This window comes from Artemia franciscana, unplaced genomic scaffold, assembly GCF_032884065.1.
Source record: "Artemia franciscana unplaced genomic scaffold, ASM3288406v1 PGA_scaffold_200, whole genome shotgun sequence".
NCBI classification, from domain to species: domain Eukaryota; kingdom Metazoa; phylum Arthropoda; class Branchiopoda; order Anostraca; family Artemiidae; genus Artemia; species Artemia franciscana.
This window is the reverse complement of record NW_027062644.1, coordinates 454,992-470,114: the sequence shown is the minus strand read 5'-3', so window position 1 is coordinate 470,114 and position 15,123 is coordinate 454,992. Positions and strand designations below refer to the sequence as shown.

At 34.6% G+C, this 15,123-nt stretch overlaps 2 long non-coding RNA genes across 2 annotated transcripts; both read left to right on the top strand.

The window, feature by feature from the left end:
- Nucleotides 1-325: 325 nt before the first annotated feature.
- On the top strand, nucleotides 326-6,183 carry LOC136041393 (uncharacterized). Its single transcript, XR_010621017.1, has 3 exons — nucleotides 326-614; nucleotides 1,746-1,947; nucleotides 6,049-6,183. It is a non-coding gene; the product is annotated as an uncharacterized LOC136041393 (long non-coding RNA).
- Nucleotides 6,184-7,638: 1,455 nt separating this feature from the next.
- Nucleotides 7,639-9,772, top strand: LOC136041394 (uncharacterized). Its single transcript, XR_010621018.1, has 2 exons — nucleotides 7,639-7,778; nucleotides 9,629-9,772. It is a non-coding gene; the product is annotated as an uncharacterized LOC136041394 (long non-coding RNA).
- The last annotated feature ends 5,351 nt before the right edge of the window (nucleotides 9,773-15,123 follow it).

Genomic DNA, 15,123 nt, shown 5'->3' with positions numbered 1-15,123 from the left:
GTATATTTGGGTTTTATTTACCCCTTTCTAACTCGGATATATGTTCAAGCTCCAGCTTATCAAAAGTTTTCTTGTTGTTATGGCAAATTTTTCACCTGCTGTTTAGATGGTTCAAATTGATCTCTAGCGGTACATTTTTTGTCAGAAAACTGGTACAGTTTATTTCAAAGCGCTGAAAACGCTGTATAGTGCACGCATATGTATACTTAACTAGACAGTCCGCCTCATACCAACTCAAATTAACTAAGGTTTTTTAAAAGTCAAACATAGTATTTTCAAATCAGTATATAATGCATAAAATATGCTCCAAAGTATGTAGGATAGAATTAGAAAGCGATTGATTAGAACCTCTGGAACTTATTCTCCATTACACCATTAAAGAATAATTAAAAAACGTTGGTTTTCCTACATATTTTTTAAAGACGAATTGTAGTGATCCCTCCTCTTCTTTTCTTCAGGAGTCATGCTCTAAAATTGGAATAACAGTTAAAGAATATGAAAGACTTTTTGAATTATATAAGAGAAAGCAATGTTTTCCTGAAAGAGCAGGTAAATACCAAGAATTACTTCGTTTGGTTTGGGATTGGAGAAGGATAAACTCGTCTCTTAACAAGGTATTTACATTTTTTTTTTTTCTTGTTTCCTCACAAAATGTATCAGGAGTGAATATAAAATGTATTTATAAGTACATAGTATACGTGTAATATAAGCATAACCGGAAAATAAATTTAAGATAATCCAAAACATAGAAGGAATTTTTTGTATATAACATTTGGTTTCCTTTATATATTTTGCTTTTATTGCGTGCAATAATGACGGAAGGAGACTTCCCACTCTGTAAAATCTGAATGTTTGTAATATTTTTTTTTTATAAACCGTTTGTCCAAATTATTTTTTTGAGAAAAGGATTTTGTTGATCACCTAATTAGCAAAAATGCCAATTTTAAATTTATATCAGTGTATGAATAGAAAGCATTTATTTTTTCGGTAAAACTTTTATTCCTATTTTACATGTTTTATTATTTTCAAACACAAATTTAAACCAGGTTGTTTAGACTCGTCTTAGAATTGACCTCAGTGATTAAAAAATATTTTCTGCGTACTTTGCTCTATATTTTTTGTGCCTTCTAAACACACCTTTAGACAAATTATTGAATTTTTTGAGAAATGTCAAAAAAGATAGAATTGTAGTACCGCAAAGAGGGGTGAATAGATATGTAATATAAATGGAATAAAACAATAATGCTAAATTAAATATCAGAAATAAATGGAAAAGTTATCTGAAATAAGGGATATATAAGGCAATTAAGAAAAAACAATGCTAATATGTACCTAAATAGCTTATCTGTGAGTACTTAGAGAAAAAAGATAAATTATGATATTCTCTCAATCTGAAAATATAAATATTTTTCTTTAACAAAGGTTATCGCTAAATTAGTTGGATCTTTCGAGCTTTTTCCTAAAAGCACGAGCCGTTTCTCCCACTCTTTCTTTTTATTTAACTGAATTTTAAAGTATCAGAAACCTGCTGTAGCCCAGTGGATTGATGCTCTGCTTGGCAATACGGAGCACCAGGGTTCGATCCCTGCTGCAGCAAGGTTGGGTGACAAGCTTGCTACTTGTCCCTGTAAAATAACACACAGCTGACTGAAACGTCGAATCGACGCCTTTTGTGCCAGTAATGGCTCGGAAGAATCTTTATCCTTTTTTTTTATCCTAAATTATCAGACTTTCATGTCGTCTAGACCCTTCTTCCATTGATACGATCAGCCCGACAGTGTCCAGACTTTTCGGATTATCGCATCTATAGCACCTGTAATCCATATACAACCACTGGACGAGTGATAGTTTCAGAACCTTGTGTTCAAATGGTGCCAAGGGATTTCCTAGCCGATGATTTTGACGATGAAGCTATTAGTTTCAGAAGTGCTTTTGTTGCAAAACAAGGTAAATAATTTCGTTTTAAGATCTGTCTTTTTTCTAATTCGACTCTTTTTTGCCATTAATTCAGTAAATGAAATCTACGAAACTTTATTTTGTAGTTGGTCAGCATGAACCTCAAAGTCTGTTTTTAAAAGATGCTTCTCCTTTTTTATTTTAATGTTTTGAGCTATTAAAGCCTAAGAGGCATACTTAGGGGGTGAAGTTTTTGGGCCAGCACCTCCTTCCACCTCCGAAATTTTTACAGTTTTCTCCTAAGAATTTCATATGTTTTTCATATTATTTATATTTTTACTATTTTTCGAATTTGATCACTAAAACTCAACAAAATACTAGCCCTCTCCGGTATGAACTCCTGTGCATGTATCTTATTGACAGGTAAATTCCAGGAGCAGATCAGGAGTTAAGGCTTCTAAAATATACAGGCCAATTAATTAAATTTTTGATGCGATTTTTTACACAGCATAGTATATAGAGCATGTTCACCAGAAATTTCTTTTAAACGAAACATATTTATTGCAAGTTAGTGTCACTAGTGTGAGATAAATCATCTTATAAATTTCATATTATAACGTTTATTATTGGCTATCTACTCTTTTCTATCTTTTCACATCGAGGCTAATTGACCTTTCTTTCAGCTTCTTATTCTTAGAACACCAGGATCCAAAAAAAAAATAAAGAGAGGAGATGTTCATGCTATGTTTTTCAGTGTCCCCGTAAAATTGCTGAACCAGTATGGAACCATCTGCTTTTACTCACTTTTACCTTTACTCACTTTTCACCACTTTCACTCACTATCACTGCTTTTACTCACTATCTAGTGTTCAACCACTTTTCTATGATCACTTTTCTTTTGATTTCAACCAGTTTTCTATGAAGAAAATTTGGCGCTTTCATTACTTCACTTTTCTTGCTGTCTTTCAAAATAAGTGGTTGGGACAAGAAACTAAAATTGGGTAATTTATCTCACCAAAGAGTAGGAAAGACTGATAAATGAGCAAACTGAAATTCATCTCGGAGAAAATAAATATAACAATGCCATCTAGAGTTACCAATTAAATTCATAAAGCTAACTTATTTTCTTTATACTAATCTCTAAATGTGTTCTAATCTCTATGTAAGTTAGTTCCCTAAGTGTTTTATAATAGAAAAAACGAGAACAAAATAATCTACATACTTTTAAAACAATTCAAGATGGATCTGAATAAACATAGATCTTTAATTGAAGTCTAACTTCTAGGAACTAAAACTAAGACTTTTCCAAAATCACCTAGTCCTGTGGGATAGAGCTTTATTGCCAGTGGTGCTGGTAGTTTGAATTCATTTTGTACCCACGTTTAGGCACCTCTACTCTTTTCTCTTTGGCATATTCTTCATGTCTACCTTACTTTCCAATTTCTTCTCTTCCACACTCCTCAGTATCTTCCTCTTTTCTTCCATGCTCTTCCAGTTTTTCCCCTCCCTACCTGTTGGTTTCTTGTTCTTCTTCTACCTACATCCATAGTTTTTCACTTTAGATCATTCTCCGAACTTTAGATCATTCTCCGAGTAAAAGTCTAAGCACTATCACAATTCTGGCTTACTGAATGAATAGACCTGAAATAAATACATCCAATGATATAAGTATCTTATCCTTTTGGTTTATGCCACATATGTAGGCATCTCACAAAGTTAAATGTTTCACAAGGAGCATGAACCTTAAGACAATGAAATGCCAAAGCATGGTGTTAGCATCAAAAGTTACTAGCACCGGACATTCGCCTAAGTAGTCACTAGAAGGAGAAATTAGGTCCAGAGACTAGGACTAGAATGAGGACATTAGCCTTTAGAAATTTGTATGCTTGTCTCTTTGATTAGAATCCCTAGCTTGAAACAAAACAAATAGAAAATTCCTGTGAATCGTAATACTAATAATAAGACCCGTGGTGCTTAGTTCCCTTTTGGTAGGCTGGAAACTGGTGTGAAAAAAGGATAAAACGGGGGAATTTTTATTGATTAAATAGGAATAAAACAAAACTAATGAGAGCACATCATGACTGAAAAAAAGCCTAGAACTTACTTGTTATATTTAAAAATAATAAAAGCTCTTTGTTTACCAAGAAACTCATTAATTATAGATAAGATAAGTAAGATTTTATTGCAAAAGTCCGTGGGTCATAGCAACACACGAAGCAAAAAAGGCCGAAAAACAAAACACAACTTCAAATAATACAGAACAACACAATAAATTCAATATTTAACCGATGACAACCATGATAAATTTCAACGCCTACTTTATAATATTATCCTCTGTACACATCTTGTAGCCTATTTAACATCCCTGTACACATCTTGGCCGTCCAAAACCTAAACATATTCGGAGCAAAAAGCAACGTTTAAGCTTTCGTGGTTTGAAGTTAAGAGGCTACATCAAATTTCCCCGTCAGAAAACAATATCCTTTGGCTATTATCTCTCTATTATACTAGTCTTATCTTTTTCTCTTTGAAAATTTCTTCATTTTTGGCTCTTCTTCTTCGTTCGCTTTCTCTCATCACCTTCGCTCTTTCCCGCTCACTTATTCACACATTCACTCTGTATATATTTTATTTTATGAACTATATTCTTTGGTAAATCAAAGTGTGTCAGCTGCATCATAGCTAAGATAATCTATGGCTTAAATCGAATTAGGTCTGGTCTTGTTTGCATGGACACAGTATTTACAGTGTTAGTCAGATGGAATTTTAAATAGAATCTGCCTTGGTAATGCTCATTATTCCACGCCTAGGGATATGCAAAACCAAAAGAGCTTTAAAGTGAAGAAGATTCTTCAAGAAATGTCTACGTATATATTGTTTTCAAAATATTTTATTAAGATTCTGTTTTTTTATTCATTTTGGGATTTCCATTTTTTTTTTTTTTTGTATTTTTTTAGGAGTAGTAGTAAATGATAATATGGCACTAAATAAAAAAATATGTAAATTCTGTGAAGGAATTTACAAAGAGATAAATTCTCTGGAATATAAAATATAAATAACTAACAGTTTTTGTTATCCTCTCTGCAGTATATGGACAAACCTGGGGAAGGGTCTTGATGTGTAGAGCTACCAGAAAAGGTTTTAGAGCCTAGGTATCATCACAATGGCTCAATAGAATTAAAATATACATTTTTATCATACTGCAATCTGAATAAACTAATTATGAGGGAACCCTGCTTACTGAAAAAGAAGCTTTGTGGCTACGCCCCTCTCCTGCATTTCTTAATATTGCCTAACTTTTGTCCCACTCTCTTTTTTCTTTGTTTCTTATTGGTCAGCCTAACGGTTTGGAATGACTAACTTTGTACAGTTTTTCTCTGATGAGACTCCTAGGACCCTTTGGTTTCTTGGAGATTTCCTAAAAGTCCCGAGATCAAGATAGAGAGAGAGAGAGGGAGGGAGGGACATAAGCTAATAACAATACCCACCGCTGAACTAAAATGGAAAAGCATGAGATAGGAATAGTATGTATTCTGCAGCGGTATTCTGAGACAAGTTTTTATTCAGACAGTTAAGCATAAGTAGAAATGTAAACTCTTGTTTTTGTTTACCGGTGCCTGGTCGCAAAGTCACAAAAGTATGTCTTTTAATCCTGTTGCTATTTTGGTAAATGATTAATTATAGTTGTAATCGTTCGGCTAAGAATTTTGGCTTTTGGATTTAATTAAAATTTCTGTCGGGAAATAGTTTGATTTCTCGCACAAGCAGAGCAAGTAATTTATAAGAAGAAGTTAATCATCTTCCAAAAGATTTTAATTGAGTCAACTTATCTCTGACAAAAGCGTTTTCTTTCTAGGCATTTCTTGACGAATTCAAATCTAGCAAATTCCTTTCTAGACAAAAGCAAATTCTAGGCATTTCCTTTTTGAATATATAGTCTCAGAGCTCTTTCTATTGCCCAACTTTGTTGAAATTATTAAAGTAAGTTAAGCAAATCCTAATATATTTCCGAGAGCCACAAAGTATTTCATCATATCCTTGAATGTATAAAAGTTTTCTGGAAAGCCTTATTGACCTTAAAAAACGACTTGTGAGTCACCTTGTTGGAGCTGGGTTATTGTATAAAATTGCCCTTAACTTTTCTTTTTTCAGGTCATGTTCTTGTTTCTGGAGACTATAGCCAATTGGAGCTTAGAATTTTGAGTCATTTTAGTGAGGATGAAAATTTACAACGCATATTTCATAGTAAAGGAGATGTATTTGAGCTCTTAGCTAGTAAATGGAAGCAAAAACTTATTCATAAGGTAAGTATTCATTTTGTGTTAGTTGTGTATCGAATCGATAGCCGAATGTGGATGCCTGGTGAGTGGTAGTGCTCCTAAAATGCTGTTGGTTTGGTATCGATGCGTGCTTTTTACAAATACGACAAATTCAGTTTTGTTGTTGTTCCCTCTCCCCGACATCATGTTAGCAAAACTGGTGAAAATCATCGCTTAAAGTAGATTCAGACCATGCTAAAAATTGAACAGCTTCATCGAAGGCTACACTTCTGTTTGGAGTGATCTTCCTAAGAAAGTATCCCATGAAATATATCTGCTAACTCTTTCGACAGAAGCTGCAAAAGACACATATAATCTCGAATCGGAACAAGGTAAAGGGCCAGAGACAGAATCTCTTGAAGGAAAAAAATGTTATGAAGTAAAATTTTAGCTGGACAAGTTATGTCGTTTTTTTTGTTTTTTTTAATGATACAATACTATTTGACCATTTTATGCCATTCATTGTGGTATAGACAATGGGACCATGAACCTCATTGCCATAGTACTGTTGGATTTATAATTATTACCTTTATCGTTTCTGTAAATTTTTTAATGACAAAAATAAAATTTCAACTGGACCAGTTATCACGCTACCTCATAAATGACAGGAGGTTACAAATAATCGTTTAGTACAATTTTTAATCGTGAAATTAAAAGGAATCGGGGGCACAGCCGGATTTTTATTTTTCCATTCTTCAAATTCTTCATTTTTAGTCATTTTAATTTTTTCGCAGGAGGCTGAACCTCATTTTAATTTTACCTATCATAAGCCATCCCTTTATAGGCAGATCACATCATAATTATAGAATTTAGAACGGTGAATAATAATAGAGTATTCATATTGTCCATGATGTAGTTTCCGCTCAAGGGAAATTAAAATCATTTCAGATATTTTAAAGGGAACCTCGAGAAGAACGCCGGATTTGAAATGCAGAATCAAGGATCGACTTTGATCCACCAGTCATACAGTTCCAATCCTTATGCAATCTCGTTTAAACAAGATGCAGATTGGCTTATTGCTAATAACCTGTTGCGTGTGGTTTGAGGCTTTTTTGGGGGACTACTACGGTCCTATAATTATACAGAATGCAATTCCTTGTATGATTACAGTTCAAGCAGGGAGTATCAGAGGAAGGTATTCGTGAAGGTATTGGATCCAGCAGCGTTGGATCCATCTCAGACAAGTTAGAGCCATCTTTGGTGTCACTACTTTTAATAATTCTAATAAGTTTTTTAATGAGCTTTCTATTAAGCTTTTCAGCTCGGTCTGTTCACCGATAATGCTAGAAATAATTCTGCTGTTAAAATACTTCAGAAAGCAGAAATGACTCAGTAGCCCACATCACGTATTACTACCATCAGTACCAAATATTACAATCCCTTTGTATTATTTGATATTCATAACTTTTTATATCCAGGTCTCGTCTGAAGAAAGGCAGCAAGCTAAACAGATTTGCTATGGCATTATCTATGGACAAGGTGTGAGTTCTCTAGCTGATAAACCAAATGTGATTGAATCAGAAGCAAGTGATTTTATAGTGGAATTTAGAAAAGCCTATCCTAGTAAGTGTTTTCTTTTTCTAAAACTTTTGTCGGGTTTCAAAAATTGACGAAAAGGTGTCTGGAGAAATTTGACACAAACTTCCTCTAAAAAAATGACAGAACGACTAGAGGCACTTTATATCACCTACCCCTTTCTAAAAAAAATATTTTTGAATATTTTTTCTAAAATTTTTTTTCAATATCTTCTCTAAGGAAACCTTCATAAATGGAGTTCTCCAGTCTTCCATTCCCACCTCCCTAATACATAGAGACTTTCGTGAATTTCCTTTTGATTTCTTATATTTACTATATAACCCACCTATTTTTTGTGCGTATTTGGAACTCAAATACGGATTTTAGTTCGATAAAAATCGGTCATACGTTTCTTAGACAGCACTTCAAGGGATATTCATCTCATCCTCAGTAAGATTGATTCAAAGCCTCCGTTTTTTTCTTGGAAAAAATGAAAAACGTACCCTCCAGAAGAGTCCTCTGATATCCCACTCTCTCCCTCTCCTAATACTGGCACTTTTGTGGATCTGCGGTTTCTCAATTCCTTATATTTAAAATTCACTCTTTGATAACGTTTGTACTTTTTTGTTTTATGTGTTTACTTAAATTAACTTCATTATACAAAGTTTGTCAAAAATGTATTTTCAACAGTAGGCTACTAAACAAAATTCCAGAAGTTGCTGATCAATTACTGTGATTGTTCATTTATTACTATAGTAAGGATTCAAATTATTCAGTTCGACAACTCTTCGTTACTACCATTTTATTAGAAATTTTGATCATGCACCCCCCTCCCCATTTGTTGAATTTATAGCAGAACGGTGGACATTTGTGTCTTGGTTAATCAGCAATTTTGCATAGGACTTGTAAAGAAAGAGATAAGATTTCTGAAACAAATTCGAATTCGCTTTCATTTCAGTGCAATTCCTAACCGCACGTGTCTTTGTTCTGCACTTTCGTTTTTGACATGTTCTGACTCGCTGTCGCTGTTTTTCTAACCACAAGTTCACTTTCATTTGCAGTATGTTCTGTTACAGTCCTGCAAGATGGTCCAGGTTGTTCATTGGTTGATTGTTCTGGTGGTTGGACAAAAACTTCTTTTTTTCCTTAGAATCATTATTTATAACAAATATAAATTTGCTTTTTTTTAGGTTTTCTTCTAGGTATATTTTTCATACTTAGAATTTTTGTAGGTGTATATTATCAATATTTGTATTTACTTTAATAAAGAAATGTAATATTGAAGTATTACTCAGAGGAGACCGGAGTGGAAAAGGAAGAAGAGAAAGAAAGAGCAATAGGCAGCAAAGTGGAACATTTTTTGTGCATATTCACAAAAATGTGTTGAAAAGTGTAGAAGATTCATTTTATAAGTCTTTATCTGTCGATTGGAATCGCTCTTGAATCAGTCGAGGTTTGTTGTCAATATAACCATAATCATAGCCATAGTTTTGCCACAGCCAACGTATGGTAAGTCTTTTGAGTTTAGTGTGATCACTCATAGTACTTATTTAATGTATGCTGTATACTAATTTGTGCTTTCGTATTTAATGTATGTTTACTTCGGTATTTAATTTAATGTATACTTTGGTATGAATACTTTCGAGGGAATTTTTATTTTGGAATACAGTAATGCTGGTCTTCCGAAAATGTAAATGGTACACGATCTTTTTGGATTTAGTTTGTTTCCAACTTGAAGTTGAATTGTAAGTCAAATATTGTCCTTATGAATGTCGAGTATTTTTCTGATCTTCCTAAAGTTGTTCAGTCAACAATAAAACCTGACATTTCTTGCAGGCACTATCCTTTCCCAAAAAGATTGGGCACGTGACTTTTTTTGTGATTTTTTTTTTTTATAGGGGCCTTCGAATTTATCACAAATACTCTTGAACACTGTCAAAAAAGTGGCTTTGTAGAGACGATCCTGAGAAGACGAAGATATTTTCCGAACATCAAGTCTCAAGTTGTCAGTCAACGAAGTAAATATGTTATTTTAATTTAAAGTTATGAAAAGTAGTTATCTTTAAATCCTTGTTAGTCGGACTTTCTGACGCCATTTAAAGGTTTCCTGATGACAGTTTAGAATGGGGAGGATTTCTGGGCTTAAAAATATTTTTACTATCGTGTTTGCTATCTTTTGAAGGGTTTAGTCCAGAACTTGATTCCGGTGAGGAGACTATGCGGAAGTGTCTTAATATCAATCCCAAAAAGAAGATGAAGAAAAAAGCTGTTAGATTCTTTGGTTGACTTGCAATCGACAAATCACAAAAACTCGGAAACGACGTACATTTTTTTCTGATATTCTGGCTGATATTTTATTTAAAGCTGCTTTCCAGGCTTTCTTAGGATTTCCTAGAAAACTTGTTGAGAGGTCATAAAAATAATAACTTAAAAAGCATATATCTATTTTGAAGGTTCTGGTGCTTTTTCAGCTTCTAATCCGCTAAGTTCAAGATTCTAATCCGCTCAGTAACAGAACTCTAACCCTGCGTATGAAAAAGCAGTTTTGAACAATTATTGTTCTTAGTTACAAAGCTACATGAAAATGTAGCAAGTTGGTTGATTTTGTCAAAGATAAAATACAATTGGGATGTCTAAAAATGTTGTAGCCATCAGTAATCAATAGAGTCAGAAAGATAACCATTTGGTGTGTCTGACTCAAAACTTATTTTATTATCAAGACTCGCTCTAATACAGGCAGGTCCAGTGGTTTGGCTAAATGCTACGATGGCTCAGTACCGCGGTACCAAAGCGACGCAAAGGTATTTTGTTACCGTTGTTGAGGAATTGAACCGGTAAAAATCTGTTTATTTGTCACCAAGTCCAACTTGGATCAACCCACTGGGCTTAGAAAATGTGACAGGGGTTGGTGTTGACACTCATTAACAGCATTAACAGCACGTTGACAGCATCAAACGATTATCTGCGGTTGGATCCTCCTAAAGTCAAACATGGCGCCGGTTATTGTGACACAATAATTCAAGGCCTTGCAATGTGAAACAAATACAATTATTTTTCTCTCTTCCTAGAAATGTGTTTTTTTCTGAAAGTCCCTTCCCAACCCGTAATCCACACCTGTATAAGGTGAGAAAGAACCCCTCCTCATGTGCTGAGAGTCCCTCCCCAACCCGTAATCCGCACCTATATAAGGTGAGAAAGAGGCTAAGGTTCCAATTATATTGTTCCAAGGCCATCCCCCTGAAAACTCTGGGATTTAAGCCCTTTCAAGTCCTTTGCTTATATCTTTCTCCCCCTCCTCCCTCCATTCCCGAACTTTCGCTAGTTGTACTTGTTATGGTTGCAGCGTCAGCTGCAATCTAGTTAATGATGAACTATGGCCCATAATAACCAACAAATAAAAAGCGTGTCGGAAAACTGGCAAGTGAGAAAAAATTTCCATTTTGTAGCTGATTCTGGAGTGGCAACTAGTATCTTGATTAGTCTAAGTAGTAAAATGTTATTTTGAAAACAAGTTTATGGGATATTTGAAAAATTCTGAAACCCCTAAAAAACTGTGTCGGATCGAAACAAAAGTAAACCGTTAGAATTGCTAGAAGCCTACAGGTTCTACGTGATATCCTTGACTAGGATGAAGCAACCGCTGCAACCACGACAGGTTGCTAAGATCCTTTAAATTTTAAAGGATGCAACGTAGAACGAAACAACGTAGCGTATCTTTCCACGTTTTAGAGTTCGATATATTTCGATTAAACTACAGAATTCACACTTTTATAAGAAAAAGTCTATTTCTCTGTTTCCACTCCCGCCATATCTATTTATTACACAAATATTGTCAACCTCAATTTTTCGGTGAGTGTCTATAATGGCTAGTCCTGTCAGTTTAGAGCTTTTTGTTAGTATTTCCTCTTCTATTCATCCTAAAATGCTCGAATAGAGACCAAAATCGTCAGAAAAATATGAACTCTAATGAAGATACATGTAGGTATTTGCTGCAAACTAAGTATAAGAGTCAAAATACTCTTTAAAAAACAAATAATTATGTGTTTGTTGTTTTTGTATTTGATAGGTGTAGATTGGTGATTTAAATTCTCAGTGTTTCAAGCTGTGGTAGATTTCTAATTAATTTTTTAATCTTGAGATTTTCATATGTTCAATTCAGATGTTTAAATCTCGATAAGTCTGTTGAGCACAAAAATAAAAATCTGAAATTTGACTCTGATTTAGCATTAAATAAGAGAACTGTCCTGTAAAAACTTTGATTTATAAACAATTAATCAAGGAAATGTGATTGAATGGAATGTATCAAAATAAGTATAAAAATCCTCAGCGGTATATATAGCAGTTTGGACAATTTTTTGGACAAATATATGCAACCCCTATACAAAAACATAACTATATTTTGTGACTGGTTAGTATTAAAAAGGTGAGACATTCTGAAGTAAATTGTAGTTACATTCCGTTTCCGTGGTTAACTCAAGTTGTGTGAATTCCCACTTTTTATCAGTATTTTATTAGTAAATATTTGACAAAAAATCGATGCCATTCTACTGATTCAAACTGAGAATTCGGAGCAATCTATACCAGCTAGATAAAAAAAATAAACACATAAATATTTGCCTTCTTTTATAAGCAATTTTTCGAAAATTTAATTTTCTTAAATGATTATTCAGACCTTGGAATGAGTATTTCGAATTATATACTTAGTTTTGTGTATATACTTATACGAACTTTTATTCTAGAGAATTTGGCCTTTATTTTAATGTTTTAGAATGAACAGAGGAGGTGATATGTCATAAAGCAAAGCTTTAATTAGATGAAAATAGGCAGTAAAGTGGCCACCAATTCCTCATTAGAATTCAAAACCTAAATTAATAATTTTGCACTTCTCATACATTTACTTTCTATTATAGAAATCACTTAAAAACAACAATGTTTTAAAAACCACCCCGCTTCGCAAAAAAAGCAAACCTAAAAAACCGAAACAGACAGCCAAAAAAAGTAATGATATGAATTTCTTTGCCTCGGGGCCATAGCAGGACTTGAAAATAAACTTTTGACAGTAAAAAGAAGTAAATATTTTGCTATTCAGCCCTGTTGTGAGAGCACAATCCTGAAATATCATTTCGACAGCCTAACGAAGTTAGGATTTTAAATTTCCCCTTCTTGTAATTAAATAGGAAGATTTTCGCCTCCCAGTTGGATTTTGTGGTAATACGGACAGATTCCCTTGACAAACCGAAATTTAATTAAATACTTTTTGGTGGTATACGACATTAGTAAAATCTAACAGAGACCGTGAACTTTGAACTTTTCTCTAGCAAGTACCAGTGCTAATCCTGGCTTAGGCAACCAGGTTTTAGTTGAAGATATAGCTTCCAATTCAAGGTCGATGTCTCGTTTTTGTTCCTTAGCCTAGAATGCCCCATCCTTGTAATGAATGCAACAGAAAATGTGGAACTGGGTTATTCCAGTGTTCTAAGTGCAATGCATGGTTGCACGAGTTTGTGCTGGCATCGTAAAAAGTACTTGCCTAAAAAACCCTAAATGGTTATCCGTACAGTGCCGATCAACAATGGTCGTAAATGACGAGATTAACACTGTCGATAACCAGCCTGAAGTGATCCAACCAATCGAGGCTAAAAAATCCCACCTTATTTCTATTGAAGAAAATTCAACTAATTCCAATGATAATCGACTGGAAGTGATTGTTCCAATTGGTACTGTTAATTCCCCCATCTGTATCTTGTGTTTCGAATAATGATAAAAACTGTTCCCCTGGATTGATCGATTCTGCAAAAATTACCACCTACCATCAGTCCCAAATTACCTCACAAGTTTCTTGCTCTAGTAAAGATGAATTGACGTGCAATGCAATAACGGCTAGTGTGTTTGAGCCCCATACCTGTGAAGATTGCCTGAAAAAAGATGCAGAAATTGTCAATCTCAAGAAACGGATTATTAATCTCGAATTTCTTTATGATAGCTTGTCTGATCTTTACGAACGCCAGAATAGTGATCCCTTCAAGGACAAAGAAATCAAAATGTTAAAAGTCGATTTTCAGCTCGCAATTGTTGAAGCTATACATACTTTAAATTCCCCTACACCGCCAAGAGTTCCTCTTTTAGCTGATATTTCCACTCCAAATATTCATTACCAAAATTTTTCAGTTCATCAAGCAAGTGCTAGTGTACTTCCTTCGTCAGAATTTTCTCAAGGGATTAAAAAGGTTACGCAAACTAATCACACTGACCTCGTTTCAACCGAAGATAATTTATTGTTGAAATCCAGAGTTAATGACACTTCTTTAAAAAGTGATAATGCAGTTGAACTGACAAGCGGAAATTCTCACACAATGCAATCAAATATTCAAAAAAATGAGCTCAGTGATTTTACGTGTAATAAACCTAATGTTTGTTTTAACTTCTTAAATAGTAGATGTATTTCTAGTAATTGTAAATATTTACACATTTGTAAATTTTATGTTCTTAGCCGTTGTAAAAACAATCTGTGCAAATACCCCCATGTTGATATTTGTAAAAGATTTTCAAGTGGAAGGTGCTTTGGCTGTACAAAAGCTCATATTAAATCGCTCATTAAAGGTCATAGTAGGTTCCACAAAACTGAGCTGCCCAGAAGCCACCTTAATCCTGCTAAATTTACCAAGCATTTGAAGTCCTGTAATTTTGCTCATGTACCATCAGACGCGAGGGGTAGGTTTAAAACCCAACCTTTTTTAGGGCAGCGTCGAAAGCACCCCCTCCTCCCAGATTCCAGTCGACTTCCATCATTATCCCCCTGCATTTTCAGCTCAACAATTAATAAACCCATCCCGATTACATACTCCCACCCCCCTTACCTCTTGTTATCTCCTCCCCCTCTCCGCATACATGAGTCTTATTTCCTTCCCCCTTAAAGTATGCTGTCCCATACCCTCCCTACTCCACCGCAAACCAGCAATTTCTTGACGGACATGAACCACTATTCCCACCCAGCCCTCCTTTCCCAGTACCTTACGAAACCCCACCCAGAGCCCATTCGTTTTATCCATCGTGCCTACCCTGTCAACGTGACTTAGGTCTGAGGCTTTGTGCATTCTAGTATTAAATCCAAATTGTTCTCCTCGTGCTTCGTCCATATCCTTGCCCGTCTCCCTCCTCCAAATCCTCATGGCAAATCCAAGGCAAATTTTTGGGCTTCTCAGCTACGCTGAACAAAATGTCAGTCTCAAAATTTTGACTGGATACGTTTGGGGAAATGATGGGCGTGGGAGATGGTTGGCTGCCCTCCAATCACTTTCGACTACTAAAAAGTGAATTAGCCCTTTCAATTTTCAATCAAATGAGCCTCTTTAGAAGTTTTGCGATAACTACTTCTATACGAAGTGTCCTGGTC